The 26465-nt window shown below is 47.5% G+C and overlaps 1 protein-coding gene across 1 annotated transcript in view; it reads left to right on the forward strand.

The window, feature by feature from the left end:
- The first annotated feature begins 16191 nt into the window (after positions 1-16191).
- The window catches only part of LHFPL2 (LHFPL tetraspan subfamily member 2), a 129104-nt gene continuing 118830 nt past the window's right edge, over positions 16192-26465 (forward strand). Inside the window, exon 1 of the mRNA XM_066602842.1 lies at positions 16192-16294. The gene's annotated coding sequence lies outside the window, so the exon portion shown is untranslated. The remainder of the gene's footprint in view (positions 16295-26465) is intronic.

Here is a 26465-nt window from a genome sequence, read left to right on the forward strand (position 1 = left end):
GAGTTGCGGCGGGGAGCGGGGCAGAGCGGGCGGGAGAGAAGGAGAGAAAGATCTCCCCTCCGTTCCTTCCCGCTCTCCCCTGCAGCTCCCCGCTCCGCGGCGCTCCCCGAATCTTTAGCCCCGAGTACAGCGGTACTCAGATAAAGCACATTACTCGGACGAGTAGTGCTTATCCGAGTACGTTCGCTCATCTCTACTATCTATCTATCCATCTATCTATCTATCTATCTATCTATCTATCTATCTATCTATCTATCTATCTATCTATCTATCTATCTATCTATCTATCTATCTATCTATCTATCTATCTATCTATCTATCTATCTATCTATCTATCATCCCACAAAGACTATTCAGAATCTCTTTGTGCATGTTCTTGTCTACATGATACATTTGGGTGTTTTTCTATGATATCACTTCGTAGAAATCTGAAGCCGGACAAATGAGGGGGCTAACACGGCTTCCATCACTTTCCTGTTTTCTTTTCTACATCCTCACAGTACTCTGGGGATTCCTCCATCCAGTTGGTAGAAGTTTAGCAATAACTGTGACCTATAAGCAGACATGTGAAAACTAGAACAAAGTAATCACATGCATAAATATGTGAGAAACAAGCAAAATCTGTTGTATAGGTATGTAATGGAATATATTAGGAGGATCAGGACATATATCCACCATGGTGTTACATTTGCATTCACACACTATAATCTAGATGTAGATACTGTAGATAAAGTCACGTGTAAAATTGTAACCAAGGCTGATAATTATTCGCAGGGCTGCTCTTAAGGCCCATTTAGACACAACGATTATCGCTCAAAAGCGATCTTTTGAGCGATGATGGTTGTGTGTAACTGCACTGACATTGTGCAGTTTTGGTTATGCTGTCGCTCATCGCCGTCTTTCACCGTGCTGAAATACGATGATGAGCCTTATCAGGGATTCACAGCAGGATACAGCTGATACTATTGTTTCAGCTGTATCCCGCTCCCTGAGGCCTCGGTCACACGGGCGTTTTTTTCGCGCGATTTGCGGATCGCATAACGGATGCGCATCTGTAAATCGATTGACCGAGGCCGATTTTAAATCCCCGCCTGCTGAATACTACAGAGAGCAGTTCAGGAGAACTGCCGGCCAGACGCGGCTGCAGCAAAAAGGTGAGTATACTTTTCAAAAAAATTTTTTACACCTTTTCAGGAAGCTTTTCAGGGAAGGGCTTATATTTTAAGCCCTTCTCTGAAAATTCATACAGCACTTGCCGGCAGCCCATTGCTTTCAATGGAGCCGGCTGTATTGCCGGCTCCATTGAATTCAATGGGAGAACATTGTTCTTCTCTGCCACAATTGTGGCACAGCTGTGGCAGAGAAGAAGAATCTTTAGTATATGTTCTCAATGGGGTCGGCGCTGCTGCCGCCGGCCCCATTGAGCGCATATACAAGCACCAATTTGCGCAGAACGCAGTTACATGCGTTCTGCGAATCGGTGTGTCATATAATTATCGGCACATCCACATCAAAAAAGGACATGTGACTGATCCCTTTGCTATGCATTGGGTCTATATATCTGCAGATCGCAAACGCGTCTGCAAATCGGACCAAAAAATGTCCGTGTGACCGAGGCTTGATGACAGGCTGGGTATGAAGAACAGAGCGGTCCAGCTCTGTTCTCCATACCTGGCACGGAGCGCTCGGCTGTATAACAACCAGGCGCTCCGTGCAGAAAACAGCTGGATGCAGAAGGCAAGCGGGGACACCCTGCTTGTCTTTTGCATCCTCCGCTCCGAGAACTTTGCTGTATAACAGCCGGGCACTCAGAGCGGGGAACACCTGGATGCAGAAAACAAGCGGGGACACCACGCTTGTCTTCTGCATCCTCCGCTGGCAGCGCAAAGTGATCATCATCTTGAGCGATCATCTTGCGCTGTAAATGACACAACAATTATCGCTCAAAAGTCACTTGAGCGACATCTTTTGAGTGAAAGTCGTTGTGTCTAAATGGGCCTTTAGATAAAGTGTGTTTTTGGGTTAAATTAAAAATGGGGCTCCACATTCTATACCAACAAACCTCTGTTCCAAAACACATAACACTGTTAACTTCTGTTCAGTCAACTCAGTAAATTAACAATGTCCTCCTCAGACGTCTGACATGACACCCAGGTGCGTCCTGACAAGGTGCAGATTAAGTAGTAGATAAGAGTATTGCAGACTAAGGTCACCATCTACCCAGGACTCTATGAAAATTGTAGGCTCCCCCATCAGAAAATGATGGATCTGATGCTTACTGCATATATATAATAAGACAATCAAATTTACCATATACGCATATATATTATCTGAAAGCATTGCGGAATTAGTTGGCGCTATACAAATAACAAGATTTTATTATGGTCCTATGCTCTTCCACACGGAATGTCTTTGGAGAGGCTGCCATGTTCACTTTGGACTGGAAAAAAAAGATAAGTTAAAATCATAGCTAGTTGATTTTTGCATCATTGAATACATATATTTTTTAGAGCCCAATAGCACACACCTTATGCGCGCAAAAACTACAGTAAATATACCGATGAGCGCACAGAAAAGCATCGTTAGTTCTGCAAATATGCAATGCTCATGTATGTGCAAATACACATATGCTCGTATGCAGCCGGTCTTAGTGTATGTTCAAATGAAGTGTATACACTGAATATTTTCCTATGCAGATTTGCATGCAGAAAATATGCAACACATTACAGTTCAAGGAACATTTTTTTAATATTTCAAGAAACTTATCCACATTCTGCGGAGAAAATCCACAACAGAAATTGACCTGCAGCGCAGACTTTAAATGCATATCAATTTATGCTGTAGATTTTTGCTGCAAATTTCACCTCTTCAAGTAAAAAGGGTGAAATCTGCACAGAATCCACATCAAAATCTGCATCAATTGATATGGATTTTGACATGGATTCATTGCAGAATGTGCATTGGACATTCCTTTATGAACAATACATAGATGTGGATGTACCCTTAAACATGGATATATACCTCGTCTGAGGTTCAATTCAGAACCCCTGGTGCAGATCCAGCAAAAAATACCAGTTACCGGGCTCATGCTGCCCAAATGATGGCCAGCATGAACCTGGGACAGATATTCCAATTCGGCTCATTTATGTTTTATTCTGAAATGCTGCTGGCAGTCTCTATTTAAACATTTTTAAAGTTTTTCCGTATGTTATATGGTAGATTAAATGGTACATTAAAAAAGTACAACTTGTCCCGTATGTAAGGCAGTTATGGTCCTTGGAAGGCAAGGATAAAGAAAATGAAAAACGTCTGCAACTCCAAGGCATTAAAGGGGTTTTGTGATGCTTTACACTTGGATGGCAGTGGGATGAAATCTGGAAAAAAAACACCTCTCCTTCACCCGCTGCTCCCCCACCAACCGCGCCTGTCCTCCAACCTGCCTCTGTTTAAATTGACTGCAGAGGTCATCTGGATGTTTACACAGGTGACCACCACAGCTGAATAGGAGGCCCGAAAACAGAAGTCATCAGTGAAATCCTGTAAACAGGCCAGGGTCTCTACATGAGAAGCTCACATGGCCTGTTTGTGGGATGTCATGGAAGCCAAAAGACTCAGTGACATCACAGGTCACATCATGCAGCAGTACATTATAGAATTACTGTTTGGAGTAGGGGGAGGGAGAATGTAAGAAAAAAAAGGAACTCAAAACCCCTTTAAAGGGACCCTGTTACCTAGAAAATCCTTTTCAAACCACCACCATAGTGTGAAGTGGTGTAACAGAAGCAGAACAGGCATGATTATATACCAAAAACAGCATTTTTGCATTTGCAAGAAATCTTACTTTGAAGACTGTGTGTTGATTATGGAAATGTGAGCCTCAAGTCAAAAAGGCAGCATCATGAGCCCTCCGAGTCACCATGTCACTGTCTAAACCCGGACTCTCCTCCTGCTTGCTTCCAAACCCTTTGACTTGACGTCAGCGCTGGTAGCGCTAAAATCTTGGACACGTTCCGTGCGCCACCTCCAGGCGTGTCTTCCCCACAAATATGCAACGTTCAGGCAACATGAATGATATTTCAAAAAACTCATCCACAGTCTGCAGAAGAAATCCACTGAACGAAGCTCAATACATAAATACAGCACGAGAAACAAACTCGTTTACCCGTATGCATCGTAAAATTGCATGAATGAATAATTGTCGCGATCAAGTCCCGAACATTAGTTGCATATTTTCTGCCAGTCAAATGGGCCGCTGCTGCGTATCAGCAAAAAAATATGGAGAAGCGCAAAAATACATTGATTACTGTATAAGGCTCGAAATGACTAATAATGCTTAAATTGGGCCAGCTGTGTCCTTTTCCCAGCGACCGCTCACCATCTTGGTAACTCTTCTCTGCAGTTTGTAAGCCTTTTTTTTTAAATTGGGGTGCCCAGAACTGGACACAGTATCCCAGATGAGGTCTGATTGAGAAATATAATCACCTCACGTGATCTAAATATTATGCTTTTTTTAATACATCCCAGAAATGTGTTTGCCTTTTTGGCTGCTGCATCACTCTGTTGACTCATGTTCAGTCAGTAATCTATAAGTATACTCAAGTCTTTTTCAAATATGCTGCTGCTTAGCTCAATTCCTCCTATTCAGTTTGTGTTCTTTTATTTTTCTTGCCCTCCCTGTTAAATACTATTCTGTTAGTCACTGCCCATTGTTCAAGCTTGTCTAGATCTTTTTCAATCCTCTCTTTCTTTCTTTAATGTTAGCTATCCCTCCAAGCTTTGTGTCATTGGCAAATTCCCTCCCCTAGATTATTTATAAAAATGTTGAACAACACTGGGCCCAGGACAGTGCCTTGTGGTATCCCACTTGAAGAATTCTTCCAGTTGGATGTGCAGCCATTTATGATTCTTTGAGAACGATCATTCAGCCAGTTGTGAATTCACCTAACAGTTGCCTTGTTAATCCCATATTTGGACATTTTTACAACAAGGATGGTATGAGATACTTTGTTCAATGCTTTACTAAAGTCAAGATATACGGTACTGTTGTATCTTGTCTCCACCACAAGTATGGGTGGAGACAATGGTTAGGCTGCTTGATAGCTAGGTGACGCCTCCAACTCCTGATTTGCTGCAAACTGCGCTGCCTACTCCTCACTCACCACTCCGCCGCTGTGCCTTGTGCTTGCCTGCTGTAACTTATCCCGCCGGCTACGCTCAGTGACCCTGCCGTTGTTGCTTGTCCTCGGCTCCTCCTCTCTCCCCTCACGCCTCCAGTCATGTTTGGACTCCTGGCCCTCCAGGCTCCTGCTAGTCACCCCGCCGTTGCTCTCCCTTGTCCTGCGGTCCTCCAGTCTCCTGTCACGGCTCCTCTCATGTTTGGCCTCCCGTGTCCTGCCACTCACCCCCCCTCCCAGTCTCCATTGTCTGGTCACGGCTCCTGCGCTCATAGTTGCTCCTGTCGTCCTCCAGCTCTGCTGAAGTGGGAGCCGCTCTCTCCATGGCTGGATGGAGGGCTGCGGGCCCGGTAACAGCTTGGGGGGATTGGGTGCCATTCGGTATAGGCTGAAGGGGAGATGAGGGGACACGGGCACCAAGGTCCTAGCAGCGGGGGGGGGGGGGGGAGTGAGAGAGATCTCGATAATCATTCAGTGTAAATGCAAAACAATTGCTTACTATTCGTCCGCAGTTCGTTATCGCTGACTTTCAGTCAGCATAAAAATTATAGCTGGATCGTGGGCTTGTCGTTCAGTGTAAACGCTCCCCGCTTAGCGCTTCACATAGAAGGTGAAGCACTGAATAAGAGGCCAGTTAGAAACCCGCGATCCAATGGTGATTAGAGATGAGCGAACACCAAAATGTTCGGGTGTTCGTTATTCGGAACGAACTTCCCGCGATGCTCGAGGGTTCGTTTCGAACAACGAACCCCATTGAAGTCAATGGGCGACCAGAGCATTTTTGTATTTCGCCGATGCTCGCTAAGGTTTTCATGTGTGAAAATCTGGGCAATTCAACAAAGTGATGGGAACGACACAGCAACGGATAGGGCAGGCGAGGGGCTACATGTTGGGCTGCATCTCAAGTTCACAGGTCCCACTATTAAGCCACAATACCGGCAAGAGTGGGCCCCCCCCCCCTCCCAACAACTTTTACTTCTGAAAAGCCCTCATTAGCATGGCATACCTTTGCTAAGCACCACACTAGCTACAACAAAGCACAATCACTGCCTGGATGACACTCCACTGCCACTTCTCCTGGGTTACATGCTGCCCAACCGCCCCCCCTCCCCCCCCACAGCGCACACCAAAGTGTCCCTGGGCAGCCTTCAGCTGCCCTCATGCCACACCACGCTCATGTCTATTTAGAATTGCGTCTGCCATGACGAGGGACCGCAGGCACACACTGCAGAGGTTGGCACGGCTAGGCAGCGACCCTCTTTAAAAGTGGCGGAGCGATAGCCCACAATGCTGTACAGAAGCAATGAGAAATAGAATCCTGTGCCACCGCCATCAGGAGCTGCACACGTGGGCATAGCAATGGGGAACCTATGTGCCACACACTATTCATTCTGTCAAGGTGTCTGCATGCCCCAGTCAGACCGGGCTTTTTAATTCATAGACACAGGCAGGTACAACTCCCTATTGTGAAGTCCCTGTCGACCCACAGCATGGGTGGCTCCCTGGAACCCACCGGCGGTACACAGAAATATCCCATTGCATTGCCCAACACAGCTGAGGTAGTAATGTCGTGCTTAATGCAGGTGGGCTTCGGCCCACACTGCATGCCCCAGTCTGACTGGGGTTCTTTATAAGTGTACAGATGTAGTAAAAACTCCGTGTGCACCTACAGCATGGGTGGGTGCCAGGAAGCCACCGGCGGTACATAGAAATATCCCATTGCATTGCCCAACACAGCTGAGGTAGTAATGTTGTGCTTAACCCTTTCCAATCCAATTTGTATATGGTTTTCCTAGGGGGCTTACTCTTTTTCTGCTGTTATACAACGGCGCTATATGCTGGCTAAAGCCAGTACTGCATGAGCTGACACGTAGGATAGGCTCCGACAGCAGAGAGGCTGGCAATATACAGTAAGAGAACCCCGACGGACGTCTACCAACAACGGAGCTGTACAGCCTTAAACCCTAATGTCTTCACAGGTCACACAGTGGACTGGAAAGGGTTAATGCAGGTGGGTTTCGGCCCACACTGCATGCCCCAGTCAGACTGGGGTTCTTTACAAGTGGACACATGTAGGTTAAACTCCCTGTGGACCCACTGCCTGGGTGGGTGCCAGGAAGCCACCGGCGGTACATAGAAATATCCCATTGCATTGCCCAACACAGCTGAGGTAGTAATGTCGTGCGTAATACAGGTGGGCTTCGGCCCACACTGCATGGCCCAGTCAGACGGGTTCTTTAGAAGTGTACAGATGTATTAAAAACTCAGTGTGCACCTACAGCATGGGTGGCTCCCTGGAACCCACCGGCGGTACATAAAAATATCCCATTGCATTGCCCAACACAGCTGAGGTAGTAATGTCGTGCTTAATGCAGGTGGGCTTCGGCCCACACTGCATGCCCCAGTCTGACTGGGGTTCTTTACAAGTGGACACATGTAGGTTAAACTCCCTGTGGACCCACTGCCTGGGTGGGTGCCAGGAAGCCACCGGCGGTACATAGAAATATCCCATTGCATTGCCCAACACAGCTGAGGTAGTAATGTCGTGCCTAATACAGGTGGGCTTCGGCCCACACTGCATGGCCCAGTCAGACGGGTTCTTTAGAAGTGTACAGATGTATTAAAAACTCAGTGTGCACCTACAGCATGGGTGGCTCCCTGGAACCCACCGGCGGTACATAAAAATATCCCATTGCATTGCCCAACACAGCTGAGGTAACGTCAGCTGTAATGCAGGTGGGCTAAAAATTAATTTGATTACACTGTAGGCGAGGGCCCACAAAAATTGCTGTATCAACAGTACTAATGTACATCCCAAAAATTGGCCATGGCCAGCCAAGAGGGCAGGTGAAACCCATTAATCGCTTTGGTTAATGTGGCTTAAGTGGTAACTAGGCCTGGAGGCAGCCCAGTGTAACGAAAAATTGGTTCAAGTTAAAGTTCCAATGCTTTTAAGCGCATTGAAACTTATAAAAATTGTTCTGAAAAATTATTTGAGTGAGCCTTGTGGCCCTAAGAAAAATTGCCCGTTCAGCGTGATTACGTGAGGTTTCAGGAGGAGGAGCAGGAGGAGGAGGAGGAGGAATATTAGACACAGATTGATGAAGCAGAAATGTCCCCGTTTTGGATGGTGAGAGAGAACGTAGCTTCCATCCGCGGGTGCAGCCTACGTATTGCTTACGTATCGCTGCTGTCCGCTGGTGGAGAACAGAAGTCTGGGGAAATCCAGCCTTTGTTCATCTTGATGAGTGTTAGCCTGTCGGCACTGTCGGTTGACAAGCGGCTACGCTTATCTGTGATGATTCCCCCAGCCGCACTAAACACCCTCTCCGACAAGACACTAGCCGCAGGACAAGCAAGCACCTCCAGGGCATACAGCGCTAGTTCAGGCCACATGTCCAGCTTCGACACCCAGTAGTTGTAGGGGGCAGAGGCGTCACCAAGGATGGTCGTGCGATCCGCTACGTACTCCCTCACCATCCTTTTACAGTGCTCCCGCCGACTCAGCCGTGACTGGGGAGCGGTGACACAGTCTTGGTGGGGAGCCATAAAGCTGGCCAGGCCCTTAAAGACTGTTGCACTGCCTGGGATGTACATGCTGCTCGATCTACGCACATCCCCTGCTACCTTGCCCTCGGTACTGCGCCTTCTGCCACTAGCGCTGTCGGCTGGGAATTTTACCATCAGCTTGTCCGCAAGGGTCCTGTGGTATAGCAACACTCTCGAACCCCTTTCCTCTTCGGGAATCAGAGTGGGCAGGTTCTCCTTATACCGTGGATCGAGCAGTGTGTACACCCAGTAATCCGTCGTGGCCAGAATGCGTGCAACGCGAGGGTCACGAGAAAGGCATCCTAACATGAAGTCAGCCATGTGTGCCAGGGTACCTGTACGCAACACATGGCTGTCTTCACTAGGAAGATCACTATCAGGATCCTCCTCCTCCTCCTCCTCAGGCCATACACGCTGAAAGGATGACAGGCAATCAGCCGGTGTACCGTCAGCAGCGGGCCAAGCTGTCTCTTCCCCCTCCTCCTCATCCTCCTCATGCTCCTCCTCCTCCTCCTGTACGCGCTGAGAAATAGACAGGAGGGTGCCCTGACTATCCAGCGGCATACTGTCTTCCCCCGTCCCCGTTTCCGAGCGCAAAGCAGCTGCCTTTATGGTTTGCAGGGAATTTCTCAAGATGCATAGCAGAGGAATGGTGACGCTAATGATTGTAGCATCGCCGCTCACCACCTGGGTAGACTCCTCAAAATTACCAAGGACATGGCAGATGTCTGCCAACCAGGCCCACTCTTCTGAAAGGAATTGAGGAGGCTGACTCCCACTGCGCCGCCCATGTTGGAGTTGGTATTCGACTATAGCTCTACGTTGTTCATAGAGCCTGGCCAACATGTGGAGCGTAGAGTTCCACCGTGTGGGCACGTCGCACAGCAGTCGGTGCACTGGCAGCTTAAAGTGATGTTGCAGGGTGCGCAGGGTGGCAGCGTCCGTGTGGGACTTGCGGAAATGTGCGCAGAGCCGGCGCGCCTTTACGAGCAGGTCTGACAAGCGTGGGTAGCTTTTCAGAAACCGCTGAACCACCAAATTAAAGACGTGGGCCAGGCATGGCACGTGCGTGAGGCTGCCGAGCTGCAGAGCCGCCACCAGGTTACGGCCGTTGTCACACACGACCATGCCCGGTTGGAGGCTCAGCGGCGCAAGCCAGCGGTCGGTCTGCTCTGTCAGACCCTGCAGCAGTTCGTGGGCCATGTGCCTCTTATCGCCTAAGCTGAGTAGTTTCAGCACGGCCTGCTGACGCTTGCCCACCGCTGTGCTGCCACACCGCGCGACACCGACTGCTGGCGACATGCTGCTGCTAACACATCTTGATTGCGAGACAGAGGAGGAGGAGGAGGGTGCTTTAGTGGAGGAAGCATACACCTCCGCAGATACCAGCACCGAGCTGGGGCCCGCAATTCTGGGGGTGGGTAGGACGTGAGCGGTCCCAGGCTCTGACTCTGTCCCAGCCTCCACTAAATTCACCCAATGTGCCGTCAGGGAGATGTAGTGGCCCTGCCCGCCTGTGCTTGTCCACGTGTCCGTAGTTAAGTGGACCGTGGCAGTAACTGCGTTGGTGAGGGCGCGCACAATGTTGCAGGAGACGTGGTCGTGCAGGGCTGGGACGGCACATCGGGAAAAGTAGTGGCGACTGGGAACTGAGTAGCGCGGGGCCGCCGCCTCCATGATACTTTTGAAGGACTCAGTTTCCACAACCCTATACGGCAGCATCTCAAGGCTGATGAATTTTGCTATGCGGACGGTTAACGTTTGAGCGTGCGGGTGCGTGGCGGCGTACTTGCGCTTGCGCTCCAACACTTGCGCAAGCGACGGCTGAACGGTGCGCTGAACTACACTGCTGGATGGGGCCGAGGACAGCGGAGATGAGGGTGTGGGTGCAGGCCATGAGGCGGTAGTGCCTGTGTCCTGAGAGGGGGGTTGCATCTCAGTGGCAGGTTGGGGCACAGGGGGAGAGGCAGGGGTGCAAACCGGAGGCGGTGAACGGCCTTCGTCCCACCTTGTGGGGTGCTTGGCCATCATATGTCTGCGCATGGTGGTGGTGGTGAGGCTGTTGGTGTTGGCTCCCCGGCTGAGCTTTGCGCAACAAAGGTTGCACACCACTGTTCGTCGGTCGTCAGGCGTCTCTGTGAAAAACTGCCAGACCTTAGAGCACCTCGGCCTCTGCAGGGTGGCATGGCGCGAGGGGGCGCTTTGGGAAACACTTGGTGGATTATTCGGTCTGGCCCTGCCTCTACCCCTGGCCACCGCACTGCCTCTTGCAACCTGCCCTGCTGATGCCCTTGACTCCCCCTCTGAAGACCTGTCCTCCTGAGTAAGCGTTGCACACCAGGTGGGGTCAGTCACCTCATCGTCCTGCTGCTCTTCCTCCGAATCCTCTGTGCGCTGCTCCCTCGGACTTACTGCCCTTACTACTACCTCACTGCAAGACAACTGTGTCTGATCGTCATCGTCCTCCTCACCCACAGAAAGTTGTTGAGACAGTTGGTGGAAGTCCCCAGCCTCTTCCCCCGGACCCCGGGAACTTTCGAATGGTTGGGCATCAGTGACGATAAACTCCTCTGGTGGGAGAGGAACCGCTGCTGCCCAATCTAAGCAGGGGCCCGAGAACAGTTCCTGGGAGTGTTCCCGCTCCTGAGCAGGTGTTATTGTAGTGGAGTGAGGAGGCTGGGAGGAAGGAGGAGCAGCAGACAGAGGATTCGGATTGGCAGCAGTGGACGGCGCAGAACTGCGGGTAGACGATAGGTTGCTCGAAGCACTTTCTGCCATCCAGGACAGGACCTGCTCACACTGCTCATTTTCTAATAACCGTCTCCCGCGTGGACCCATTAATTGGGCGATGAATGTGGGGACGCCAGAAACGTGCCTCTCTCCTAATCGCGCAGCAGTCGGCTGCGACACACCAGGATCAGGAGCTCGGGCTGTGCCCACACCCTGACTTGGCCCTCCGCGTCCTCGGCCACGTCCACGTCCTCTAGGCCTACCCCTACCCCTCAGCATGCTGTATTACCAGTGATTTGATTTCACAGGGAGGAAATAAATTGGCGCAAGACTGCAGGCCAAATATAATTTTTGCCCTTTTTGGAAAACGAAAGGCCCCACTGCCTCTAGTGAATGAATTATCTAAGTTTAATAACTGTGCTGTGTCCCTGCTAATGTGTCACAGAACGTGAGGGTAGCAGAGTTATTAACTCTGGCAGAGCAGGTATTTTTTTCCCAATTAAGGAAAGCAAATGGCGAAGCCAGCAGTAAAGCGTAGCTGGGTGCGTCTGATTTAGCAATGTTGTTCACGCAGCTCACACGTGTCCACCGCCCTTAGGACGGACAGAGGCTGGACAAATAGATTTGTTTTCAGTTTTTTTCCACCAAAAGGCAGTACTGCGTATATTCAATGAACATGAGAAGTTTAATAACTGTGCTGTGTCCCTGCTTATGTGTCACAGAACGTGAGGGTAGCAGAGTTATTATAACTCTTGGAGAGCAGGTATTTTTTTCCCAATTAAGGAAAGCAAATGGCGAAGCCAGCAGTAAAGCGTAGCTGGGTGCGTCTGATTTAGCAATGTTGTTCACGCAGCTCACACGTCTCCACCGCCCTTAGGACGGACAGAGGCTGGACAAATAGATTTGTTTTCAGTTTTTTTCCACCAAAAGGCAGCACTGCGTATATTCAATGAACATGAGAAGTTTAATAACTGTGCTGTGTCCCTGCTTATGTGTCACAGAACGTGAGGGTAGCAGAGTTATTATAACTCTTGGAGAGCAGGTATTTTTTTCCCAATTAAGGAAAGCAAATGGCGAAGCCAGCAGTAAAGCGTAGCTGGGTGCGTCTGATTTAGCAATGTTGTTCACGCAGCTCACACGTGTCCACAGCCCTTAGGACGGACAGAGGCTGGACAAATAGATTTGTTTTCAGTTTTTTGGCACCAAAAGGCAGCACTGCGTATATTCAATGAATAACAACTGTGTTGTCGCCCTGCCTATACAATTCTTTCCCTGCAGTATCAATGGAGGGTGCAATGGTCTGCAGAGGCGATTTTGAGAAGCAAAAAAAAATGCAGCACAGCTAACAGCAGCCTGGACAGTACTGCACACGGATAAATATGGCCCTAGAAAGGACCGTTGAGGTTCTTGAAGGCTACACTCACTCCTAACACTCTCCCTGCCTATGCAGCACTTCTGTCCCTAATGCCAGGTGCAACGGTCTGCAGAGGCGATTTTGAGAAAAAAAAATTTGCCACTGCTAACAGCAGCCAACACACAGCTATCAGTGGCCCTAATAAGGACCTTTGGGGGGTCTTGAAGCCTACACTAACTACCAATTCTTTCCCTACAGCAGCTCCGGTACAAACAGCACTGTCCCTCATCTAACTCACACCGCATCTGAGGCGAACCGCGGGAGGGGCCGACTTTTATGTTCGGGTGACACCTGATCTTCCCAGCCACTCACTGCAGGGGGGTGGTATAGGGCTTGAACGTCACAGGGGGAAGTTGTAATGCCTTCCCTGTCTTTCAATTGGCCAGAAAAGCGCGCTAACGTCTCAGGGAAGGAAGTGAAAATAACGAGAACACCGCATGGTGTTCGTTACGAATAACGAACATCCCGAACACCCTAATATTCGCACGAATATCAAGCTCGGAAGAACACGTTCGCTCATCTCTAATGGTGATCTGTGCCTGTTTAAATGCTCTGCACGACCTTAGCGGTGACGTCAGCGCTCATGCCGTCGTTTACCTGACTGGTGTCTGTGGTGGGGTGACGGCCCAGGTGGCCACAGAGAGGGCTCTGAGTGTCCCCTCTGGCACTCGTGCCATAGGTTCCCCACCCCTGTCTTAGACATTTCTTTTGCTTTTGACATTCCCCCAAATCCTTTTTTATTGCTTTTGGCCTCTGTTGCAAGCCTCTATTCATTATTAGCTTTAGCTTTTCTGACACTTGCCCTACAGTTTCTGCAGACTGCATTATATTCTTCTTTAGATATTCCCCCCTCTGTCCATTTGCTTACCTTTTTTCTTCCTTTTTAGCACGTGTGTAAGTTCTGTGTTTCTACACCTTCATCTCACTGACACCGTGCATGCGCCATAACACATGCCAGATTTCTGAGCTACCGCAGCTGACGTCAAGACAAAGAGGATAGCAGCAAGAAAGAGGAGAGGCCAGGTTTAAGGAGTGACGTGCTGTCTCGGGGGTCTCATGGCCCCGCCTCTTTGACTGGAGGTGACATCTGCATCTGCAAGTAGAGGGGCCACCTACAAGTATTTACACGCTGAGGTGATCATACGTGACCGTCATAATTAGTCACATTGTATGGGCTCATTCACACGATTGTGCGTAAAGAGACCGCATATGGCAGCGGCCATGCGCAGTGTGACTGTCTTTTTTTTCTCTTTATTCCCCGCTTTGCCTCATAGCGGGTTACATATGTATCATCACCCATATGCCATGTATTGCATACGGATACGCTGCCCATAAGAATAGGGCTCACGCTGCGCTGTACGCATATCTATATACTAATGTGAATGGATCAATGAAAGCCCATGTACTTTTATTGACTCCATTCACCGTGTTTCACACGGCCGTGCATCGCACACGTAATACACGCCAAAATCACGGTCGTGTGAATGAGCCCTATGGATTATAGAAGTGTATGGCGGACATTCAGCTCCGATTGTCCCTTCTTGCCAAGTCTGGCTGACAGTAGGGGTCTCTTTGACCAGGCTGTTTAATGGCTGACAGAAGGTGTCTCTTTGGACAGGCTGTTTAATGGCTGACAGTAGGGGTCTCTTTGGACAGGCTGTTTAATGGCTGACAGTAGGGGTCTCTTTGGACAGGCTGTTTAATGGCTGACAGTAGGGGTCTCTTTGGACAGGCTGTTTAATGGCTGACAGTAGGGGTCTCTTTGGACAGGGGTCTTGATGGGACAGGCTGTTTAATGGCTGACACTTGGGGTCTCTTTGGACAGGCTGTTTAATGGCTGACAGTAGGGGTCTCTTTGGACAGGCTGCTTAATGGCTGACAGTAGGGGTCTCTTTGGACAGGCTGTTTAATGCCTGACAGTAGGGGTCTCTTTGGACAGGCTGTTTAATGGCTGACAGTAGGGGTCTCTTTGGACAGGCTGTTTAATGGCTGACAGTAGGGGTCTCTTTGGACAGGCTGTTTAATGGCTGACAGTAGGGGTCTCTTTGGACAGGCTGTTTAATGGCTGACAGTAGGGGTCTCTTTGGACAGGGGTCTTGATGGGACAGGCTGTTTAATGGCTGACACTTGGGGTCTCTTTGGACAGGCTGTTTAATGGCTGACAGTAGGGGTCTCTTTGGACAGGCTGCTTAATGGCTGACAGTAGGGGTCTCTTTGGACAGGCTGCTTAATGGCTGACAGTAGGGGTCTCTTTGGACAGGCTGTTTAATGGCTGACAGTAGGGGTCTCTTTGGACAGGCTGTTTAATGGCTGACAGTAGGGGTCTCTTTGGACAGGCTGTTTAATGGCTGACAGTAGGGGTCTCTTTGGACAGGCTGTTTAATGCCTGACAGTAGGGGTCTCTTTGGACAGGCTGTTTAATGGCTGACAGTTGGGGTCTCTTTGGACAGGCTGTTTAATGCCTGACAGTAGGGGTCTCTTTGGACAGGCTGTTTAATGCCTGACAGTAGGGGTCTCTTTGGACAGGCTGTTTAATGGCTGACAGTAGGGGTCTCTTTGGACAGGCTGTTTAATGGCTGACAGTTGGGGTCTCTTTGGACAGGCTGTTTAATGCCTGACAGTAGGGGTCTCTTTGGACAGGGCTCTTGATGGGACAGGCTGTTTAATGGCTGACAGTAGGGGTCTCTTTGGACAGGCTGTTTAATGGCTGACAGTAGGGGTCTCTTTGGACAGGGCTCTTGATGGGACAGGCTGTTTAATGGCTGACAGTAGGGGTCTCTTTGGACAGGCTGTTTAATGGCTGACAGTAGGGGTCTCTTTGGACAGGGGTCTTGATGGGACAGGCTGTTTAATGGCTCACAGTAGGGATCTCTTTGGACACGCTGTTTAATGGCTGACAGTAGGGGTCTCTTTGGACAGGTTGTTTAATGGCTGACAGTAGGGGTCTCTTTGGACAGGCTGTTTAATGGCTGACAGTAGGGGTCTCTTTGGACAGGCTGTTTAATGGCTGACAGTAGGGGTCTCTTTGGACAGGGCTCTTGATGGGACAGGCTGTTTAATGGCGGCCTTTCTCTGTGGTTATTCTGGAATGTACATTTTATTAACTCAGAAGTATAATAAATGTCTTTGCTTCATGCAGCAACAATAGTGTCCGTCCCTCTAACTGCACGTCCCCTCACAGATAGCGCCCAGCTGAGGAGCAGCACACGGCCGCCATGGCGGGACTCCACACACCCACCAGGGACCGTCTGACTGGGAGTCTGGAGGGGGCGGGGCCCTGACGTCACTGGGCGGAGCTCCCGAGCAGGCTGCCGCCGCCGCTGCTGCTGCTCGTAGTGCTGCCTCCAGAGCCGTTCAATGAGAGGTGGGGGAGGGAGCTGCATAACGGGACCGGCGGACTATTCATGCAACAACCCGGCTCTTCTCGGTGAGTGCAGCTTTGCTCTGATGATGATGGGTGAATGCACGGCTCACTGTCCTCTTACTTCTGCTGTAGCAGCGATGGAGATCCTGGGATCACCCCTGCATCCTCATAGGATGCAATGCATGCAGCACTTCTTGTAGGAAGGGTTAATTAATATCAGGTTGGGTGAATAACTTTTGGGTGGGACCCCAGCTTGTAGGGGCCCTTATTCTGCCCCCTTAGGTCAGTGGCATACGTGCATGTCCCCCTCCTGATCAGTGACTTGGAGGATCTGCTCGGAAGTGCTTCCAACTACTTGTGTGTTTTGTTCATTGCAATTGATTTTCCCTCCTGAGCTGTAATGAGGGAGCAGCTCATTAATAATCTCATTATTATGACCGCTTATTAACCCTTCACGTCTGGATTGGTCACTTTCTTCTCTTAATGACTTAAATGGTAGGATGTGCTTTATATGGACTCTAATTAATTTGCTGGTTGCAATAGTTTAGTAATTGTGAAACAATGTAAATCTATTCAATCACTACAATGAACTTTGCTAGAAGTGTAAGAACTTTGTAGATGTTGGGTCTGATGTGAGTGCCGGCTATAAGGACATGTGCGAGCGGCTGATTTAGTGCTCATTGTGACGCCGCCGCTCCTTTCTTCTGTATCTTCTAGGAGAAAAGGCAATAAAAGTGCAGTCTAGGAAGGATCTCCTTTCTTTCCCAGCTGCTGCTGCTCTCTTTGCATCCACTAGGGGCAGTAGAGTCGCTGTATATGGTCCCTTAGTGACAGCTGAGGCAGAAGTTGTTTCATCTTCCATCAGTGACTTCTTGTATTTACATGGGCACGACCAATATTAGTCTGAGAAACTGGGACCAATATTGCACTTGCAAACCGTCAATTTAAATTTTTTTTTTCTAACCGAGTGTATTCATTTTGTGTGAAAACTGCATGTTCCAATAGTAAAAAAAAGAAAATCATATTGCACTCACATTGAGGGCGCATTTACATGGGCAAGTGCGATATTGGTCCAAGAAATTCGTACCAATATCGCACTCTTTAAAGCCGGGCTCACATGAGTTAAAGTGCCTTTCGGCTGCGCAACTACGCAGTGTGTTGGCGCGACTAAAATGCGCTTTTGCCCACGTACAACACCTGCATGTATTTGTGAGTCCAAATGAATGGCGTGTCTGCGCACACAAAAAAAGACCTACAAATCGCATTGATTTTGTGCAACAATGCGCAGCCAATATTCAGACTTTCTGCTTATGTCGTACAAAGTTACACCAGCCCATTGCAGTGCACAAATGGGCACAAGGTAGGTCATATCACATATATATTCACGCAATCGCACATCGTGTGAAGAGATTCTCATGTGAATGAACCCATAGAAAGCAATGGGTTATATTTACTTCGTATTATGCACACAAAATTTGCGCTCATAATATGCTGCGCAGATACACTGGTGTGAATGAGCCCTAACCTGCAATTGCAATGTGGTTTATGAAAAATCATGCTTTTTAATACCCTGTTTCCCTGAAAATAAGACATAGCATGATTTTCCAGAATTTTTGAGGATGCAAAATGATTTTTCAGGCTTTTTTAGGATGCTTGAAATATAAGCCCTACTCCAAAATTAAGCCCTGCTAACAGTTAATTAAAAAAGTCAATTTAAATAGTGTCCAGGCAGCTATACATGTAAAAAAGTTGAACCTTTTTGAACAAAAATTAATATAAGACACTGTCTTATTTTCGGGGAAACACGGTGGTAAAGATTGAAAAAGCCCATTGCACTTGGATGAAATTCACATTGACGTGCGAGCGCAATGCAATTTTTTTTTTAAATATCTACCTGTTGTAGGAAAAAAGGGGCGATTCTTAAACAATACATAGTGATCTGGTGTGAGAATAAAATTGGTCATGTGACATCAGTTAGACTTTCTCACATGTAATATTTGACCATTTCACAATTGGTCAGATATTGCGTGTGAAAATTGCCAGTGTGAATGCCGTCTTACTTGTGAGTGTGATGTGTGGGTTTTTTTTTTTTCCACAAGCGATTTCCGTGCCTCTTGCAGCACACAGAAGTCACATGTGAAGATCGCCCGTATGAATGCACCCTTGAGAACAGTATCTGATGTAGATGGTGGCGCAGTATCCTCAGGGGTCGTATACAGCAACCTATTAGTGTAGTCTTGTACTTGATGCTTTATCATGGCTCTGGGATGAGCTCATAGTCTTCTAGGACTGTGACTGATACTTTGGGAATAGCAGACCACCCAGCCACCCATGGAGACCAGAAGAGCTGACCAGCTGGGAATTATCCAGCCATTCTTCTGTTTGTTGCAGTTAATCCTAAACTAGAAAGTAATTGTCACCATTGTGAAGAAATGTTTCCATTTCTAGTCTGGTTGGTAAACATAAGTATGGAGTTGTTTTTTGTTACTTTTTTAGATACTTGTAGTTTTGTAAACTTCAGCTTTGGTAGATGGATCTTGAGTTGTGCAGTTGGAAATGGTTTATAGATGGTTGTCAGGTTCATAAAGCCACATTATATATCTATCGGCCTCATGGCTGCTGTCAGTAACTTTCAGTATGTGGATGTGGTATACAATATGCAGGCCGTTATACCAATAGTTACTGATTAAAGGGGTTTTCTGAGTACCCCTAAGGGTGGTTTCACATCTGCATCAGAACCTCTGACCGGAAGTTCCATCACAGATGTGGCTGAAAATACCAGAAGAAAAAATGCTGCATGCAGCGCTATCTATTCCATCCAAAAGCTGGGCGGATCTCATTATAGTCAGTGGGGTCCTCCAGCACTGTTCGGTTCAATCCAGAGATGGAGCCATTTGGCCGTGGGAATTTCCCTTTCCTCCTCCCCCGAACGGAACAGGAAAGCGGGGGGGACACATTGTATAAACGAAAAAAATAGTCCCTACCCCCAAGGTATCTCAACTATCTGTGAGCGCCTTTTTGCAATTTGGGCTTGCAGTGACAGTGTGATGCAAACGCCCAACAATATCTGGCAGTTGCTGTTGACCGCTGTGATTGGCACATTGACCTGCCCATTAGGTAATGATTGGCATCCACTGCAGTAGCGCTCTGATAGGTAGGCGACTCCATCAAGGAATCAAATCACTATTATTTGTGGAGCATCTCATGAAGTTCTGATCTCTAACTTAGGCTGCATTCCCACGATCGTATGTCGGCTCAGTTTTGACGGCGAGCCAATATACGTCGTCCTCATCTGCAGGGGGGGGGAGGGGGAATGGAAGAGCCAGGAGCAGGAACTGAGCTCCCGCCCCCCTCTCTGCCTCCTCTCCGCCCCTCTACACTATTTACAATGGGGAGAGGTGGAACGGGGGTGGGCTAATTCCCGTAACTTAGCCCCGATCCGCCTCCTTTCATTGCAAATAGTGCAGAGGGGCGGAGAGGGGGCGGGAGCTCAGTTCCTGCTCCTGGCTCTTCCATCCTCCCCCCCCCCCCCCCTGCACATGAGGACGACATATATCGGCTCGGCGTGAAAACCGAGCCGATATACGTTTGTGGCAATGCAGCCTTAGACTGGCTGTTCATACACCATGGGTACATCCCCATGTCTGTTCAATTATTGAGAGGGACCATCTAGTGAGCATATAGCCTCTTTCGCCTGAGGAAGCCACGTTTGTAGTGAAGGGCTGTATTGATCTTTAACTGCAGGGATTGCTGAGAGTTGTAGTACATACTAGTTAGGTGACTCTTGTCCTGTAGACTAGAGTTGCATTCTTGTATTTCTTAATTTGAGGTACTAGTACCATACATATAAATACTCTACAGAATCTAACCGTTCTATATGGAACTTGTTGGACACTTGAACTCCCTGGGCTTCTAGACCACATGTACACCTGTTGGTTCATTCTACGGTCTTTACAATAAAGATGTATGCTTTATGCATATACGATAGATATATCTTTGGGCATTGGTTGCCTTACAGGCAACTTTGGTATGACCTTTTGGAGCCCTGTCTCTAGGGGGTCCTCTTTCCTTCTTGTTGTTCCATAACCCTGTCTCCAGCCTTCTGCATTAGAAGCCCACATGACAGGTTTACAGGACATCACCAGGCATTGTGGCCGGGTGACGGCAACTGTCAGATGCCGTGGCGGCGGAGCACCAATGCGGCGGTCCGTCGGCATGGTGAGTATATGGACTTTATATAATTTTAGGCACAAGGACCCAAAACACTATATAATCTAAAAACTCGGAAAACCCCTTTAAGGCTCAATTCATGGCACGTTTGTGATTCGCTGTTCGTTTAGGCACTGGAAAAATCTCTTGATGTTTGAGTATATATCGACATGCACATAGACCTAACCATGTGCTAAAGGGAAGTCCTTTTCAATGCATTTGGCCAGTGTAAATCAGGATCCCGCAGCCCCAATGGTATACTGCTGGGTTTCCACATAGCATTTTTTCTGCACTTTTCATGTGCTTTTTAATTGCTGTCAAAAACAGAGTTTAATAGTTGTGTGTTTTACTGTGGAAATGCAATGTGGTTTTCAGCCATGCACCTTTTACAGGTGAAGTAATGTAATGTACTTCGCTTGTAAAAACGATGTGACCCAAAACCACAGTGACTCACGGCATGGTGAACATGCCCTGTGGTAACCCAACATTAAAGGGGTTCTTCAAAATTAGAACGATTTAGCTACTCCATTTACCCTGCTTCTACATTCTCCCTCAGAACCTGATCCCTTCATCCCACAGCATTCCCCACATCCCATACGTCCCAAAATTCGCATGCCACATATTACTTTTTTGCGCATAGCCACAAGATGTGACATGTCACTTTTTTTTCCTGCAAATGCGTGCGGAAAAATGTTGGATATTGTGGTTGCGGATTTTGCACATTGAATTGACTAAATCCGAGTGCGAAAGTTAAAGGGGTGAAGTCTGCTTAAGATCCGTATCAAAAACCACACGAATGATGCAGTTTTTAACCAGGAATACAATGTGGATTTCCGGTTTGCAAAAATTTTTCACCAATTCCACTGTATGTGAACGTACCCCCTAGGATGCTTTCACGTGTCTTGGAATATTCCATCGTGTGTCTAACATGCAGATTGAAAATGGCTTAATTCTGATGGCAATTCTGGATAAAAATCCATATTTGTACATGCAGTTTTCAATGCATGTGGAATATTCTGCATCTTCTTAGCAATACTCTGATACGTGTGAAAGTGCGCTTATGCCCTATGTATCCTAGACTTCATATCTGCCCATACACAGATACTGGCTGATGTCTAGCTCCTGCAGATTAATATATACTACCATACTTTATAGAAGAAGACTGCAGCATTGCAAAGAACAAGCACTTTTACCTTGTGTCACCCCTATTTCCTCATGGATTGTAAGTTCTTGTGAGCAGGCCCATAATTCTACTTTTCCAATTGTTTATTAGTTTAATGTATGTAATGTCTGATTTTGTCCATGTACCCTCAAATTTGTAAAGTGCGGTTTAATATATTGGCGCAGTATAAATAAAGATTGCTTTCTTCGTAAAACATGCCGCACCTATTCATGGGTTCTTTTGGTATAGAAGTGAATGAGTCTGAGCTGCAATATCACACCGTATGGAATTCAGTGGGAGCTGCACGTGCAATACTAATCTGTCTTTGGACAAAGATGTCTACTTTCAGCTCGGTCTATAAAGACAGTCCGATATCAGCTGATCGGCGGGGGTCCCAAGCGGCGGCCCCCCACTGATCAACTATTCTGAACATATGTCATGAATAGTGAACCCCCAGACAACCCCTTTAATACCAGTATTTCCATTTCCAATAGTCCAAATCTTTGATTTCTCCCCCCACACCCCATATAAAGTAAATGGCACCGTATTATGGCGTTTTCTAGGTGATGAGTAATGAAGTACACTTGGAACTATGTCACTTTTTAATGTTGAACTTCTTCCTTGAGCCGCAGCATTGTGTTTCTGTAAAGAAAACAGGCCTGATTTGTAATGGCACAGGGTGAAGCGGACATTATGCTGCCTCTTTTGAGCTCTGCGGGAAACGTTATAGGCAATGTTGTTCTCACTTCATAACTGTAGAACCTTGTTATTCTCTTTGCAGTGTGTGTTATTGAGCAGCCAATATAAAGATTGATACTTAGAAGGCAGCTTGTTATGTTACACAGATCAACCATAACATTAAAAGGCCCACTCCAGCAAAAACACATTTTACCATCTCTGCCTGCTGGGAAGACAGTGTGATTAACATTATCCTCTATGTTCTCCTTAATAAGCTAAAGACCATAAGTATACAGTCAGGGAGGATGAACTGTGATCTAAACAATCCATATAATATCGTCCTGGTGGCTGAGATTGTTCTATTCAGGAGTTAGAGAGGCAAGTAATTTCCAGATGGCCACAATGAGATCAAATGACCCACATAAAGAGAAAGATTCTAGGAGTTTTTAGATGGAAGGGAATAACTAACCAAGGTAATGCTATATTATTAGATATGCTGGGGAACTAGTTACATAAGGAAATGAAAAACATTATACTGGAGGTTCCATCGCAGATGTGGCTTTATAATATGTTGGTCCCGCAAACGTTTAGGGAGGTGGTATGTGTCAAAGTGCAGGGCTCCAGAGGGTGACCAAAATGTGCCTTAGAGTTTACAAATGGCAACAAGAATTTACATTATGCTGCTGTTTGTATGCAGCTATAACTTTGAACGTCCATTTCTTCCTCTGCATACTGCAGACATGCAGCACGATAGACCCACCTGGTAGACTCGCTTCCAACACTCACCCCATACTAAGAGAGGAACAGGAGTTTGGGATCAGAAGTTGAGCAGGGGAATTGTTTTGGAGTGCCTGGCTGTTATACAGCCGAGCGGACGATGGCCCCGCTTGTCTTCTGCATCCAGCTGTTCTCTGCTCGGAGTGCCGGCTGTTATACAGCAGAGTGCTCTGTGTGGGTATGGAGACTATTCTGTTCTTCATACCCAGCCTGTGGCAGTCAGTTTTTACCTGTTGTTGGGTCCATTAGCACTGAACAAGGAGGTGGCACATGAATTGCCAGAATCCACAGTGTCCAGGAGGATGGCGCGTGCTCCCTCTACTGTGCACCTCTTGTGTGGACTGCAGCAGGGAGAAGGCTACGTTGCAGAGGCTGCTGTTGGAGCAGCCTTGAACAAGATGAGGAGGTACCTGCATTGAACAGAGGGTATGAGGGGAGGGGCTTGGCGCTGTATATTAAGGACAATCCTCTTCAAAACAAACCTGCACTACCCAACCATTGAGCCTCGGGGAGAGCTCATCATCGGTGTTGAACACCAATATAGCCCTGCGGTTATGTGAGGTTGGGGAGGGGGGGGACTGGCTCTGGTGGTGACTACACTGAACTGGAGGTGGGTTGCCTCTGCATGTGATTATTGTCTATGGGGGTACCTTTTGAATGCAGATTGGTGGTAGGACTATTAACCTTTTTTATACTGCCAGAGAAAGTGGGCACTGACTGTGATTATGCTGCAAAGGGGGGCTGTCTACCAAGTGGAATTGTGCTGCCGGGACTCTTGGATGGGATTATGTTGTAAAGTGGAGGTTCCGGGTGTATGCTAGTAGTTTAGCACTATGTAGATTATCCTGGGGGCGTCTCACTCTGGATATATGTAGATGATGACTGGAAGGAGTGTTTTGGGTGAACTCTGTAGATTATACTGGAGGGGCATTGTATATGTAATTTATAGTTGTTGTTTTTTTAGTCATAACATTAATTGTATTTAATTTATTTGGTGAGTAAAAAGTTTATTTGGCTCAAAATTTTTCAGTTTATAAGTAGAGATGAGCGAGCGTACTCGTCCACACCCCTTTTTCGCCCGAGTACCGCAATTTTCGAGTACTTCCGTACTCGGGCGAAAAGATTCGGGGGGTGCCGTGGGTTAGTGGGGGGGGGGGGGTTTGCAGCGGGGCGTGGGGGGGGGGGGGAGGGAGAGAGGGCTCCCCGCTGCTACCCCCCGCGCCGTCACACCTCCCCCTGGCGCCCCTCGAATCTTTTCACCCGATTACTGAAGTACTCGAAAATCGCGGTGCTCGATCGAGTAATTACTCGAAACGAGTACGTTCGCTCATCTCTATTTATAAGCAAATGACTAGTAGTTTTTTTTTGAGGCTTAAGCACTGAAAGTAACCCATTGAGATCAGTGGTTGCTTTTTGTATAAACTCTTCATTTTGGCTGATAGAGGGGGTCCTGACTCCATACCAACTCCATAGGATTATAAATCATATGCCACAATAACTTAAAGGGGTTGTCCCGCGCCGAAACAGGTTTTTTTTTTTTTTCAAATCCCCCCCCCCGTTCGGCGCGAGACAACCCCGATGCAGGGGTTAAAAAAGAACACCGCACAGCGCTTACCTGAATCCCCGCGCTCCGGTGACTTCTTACTTACCTGCTGAAGATGGCCGCCGGGATCTTCTCCCTCGGTGGACCGCAGGGCTTCTGTGCGGTCCATTGCCGATTCCAGCCTCCTGATTGGCTGGAATCGGCACGTGACGGGGCGGAGCTACACGGAGCCCCATTGAGAAAAGAAGAAGACCCGGACTGCGCAAGCGCGTCTAATTTGGCCATTAGACGCCGAAAATTAGGCGGGCTCCATGGAAACGAGGACGCTAGCAACGGAACAGGTAAGTGAAAAACTTCTTATAACTTCTGTATGGCTCATAATTAATGCACAATGTACATTACAAAGTGCATTAATATGGCCATACAGAAGTGTATAGACCCACTTGCTGCCGCGGGACAATCCCTTTAACAGTAAACTTTAACCATATCAATAAGACAGGGGCAGACTGATTTAAATGGAGGTACAATTGGCCACGGACATTTATTAAAGCTTAGATAAATTACTCAAACAGGTGAACCGATAAATAGAATCAAATAGCTGAATATAGTATTTAAGATAGTCTAGCCATAAACTCAGACTATCCAGATACATCAGTTACCAGTCCATTCACAATGTGAGCAATTTATCCCTCCTGGCCGCTCAATCAAGAGGCCTGGGCTCCACCCAAAGCCAACTCAATCATGGCTTGCAAATCTAGATTAAATATACCCAGACCTATAGATAAATGTACTCCACCCCAAATATAAAAGCTGGGCTCACCCCCTTCCAAATCCACATGCCTAAAAGATAATCCCCAAATCGGCCGCAGTGGAACCCCAATCCTAAAACATGCTCCTTTAACCTCAACTATGCAAATATTGGCCAAGCACTGCTCTAAACTGAAACTGTGTCAAAGGAAAATAATGGAAATAATGCCCACTTGTTAGCTGGATACCATACTCACAGGACAGATCTCTCTTCCAAGCACCTTTCCCTTTTGTATTTGTCATAGACTTGGGAAGAAAAAATAGAACCTGTTTGGAGTGAAACCCCAGATGACAATGCATGGCCCGCTTTACTTGTACTATTAAAGAAAAGCTCACTGTTTTTGTTTTTTTTTCTCTTCTCCTAATGCCTCAAAAAATGTTCTATTCTGTAGAATTCTGTTGCAAATAACCTCAAGAGTGCATGCACACTATCGTCGTTACCTTGCACAGCTGTAACAGAAGATTGGGGAGATGGGGCATCCCGCAACAGGCAAATGATTACCCTTCTGGTAAACCTACAACATTTGTTTAATCTAAAAAATAATCAGTAAATGGCTTAACACTGCATAGCTTCATAAAAATGAACCCCCCACAAGCACTTTTATGATAGAAGCATACACCAGGTGTTCACTAATTAACTGCAAACAAACGGCATGTGCATAGGATTCTATGCTGAGATAGGGAGACCAACTACATTCACATCACACCACCTGGATCAAGCGCGGCATAACCAGCCCTGGTGGAACAAGCTACTCATAGTTAAAAGTACTCCATAAAACCAGATTATGCCCCAAAAGGGATCTGGACACTCCTCCTCTTGCATATCCGCCCATGGCGTCATCTCCTAGAACTTCGTGAGCTGCAAGTATGAGAGAGAGTCAACAATAATATTAGAAAAACCCAGCAAATGGTAAGATGGACAATATCTCTGCAGTGCCACCTATTGGAAGGCAGCATTCCTGCAAATACATGTAAGACTTTTTAGGCAAGCCTTAGAACAATGACTGGTAATTGGAAGCCAAGCCAGAATACCATACGCAAACAGCTGTTTCGCGGTG

This window comes from Eleutherodactylus coqui, chromosome 5 (assembly GCF_035609145.1).
Source record: "Eleutherodactylus coqui strain aEleCoq1 chromosome 5, aEleCoq1.hap1, whole genome shotgun sequence".
Classification (NCBI taxonomy): domain Eukaryota; kingdom Metazoa; phylum Chordata; class Amphibia; order Anura; family Eleutherodactylidae; genus Eleutherodactylus; species Eleutherodactylus coqui.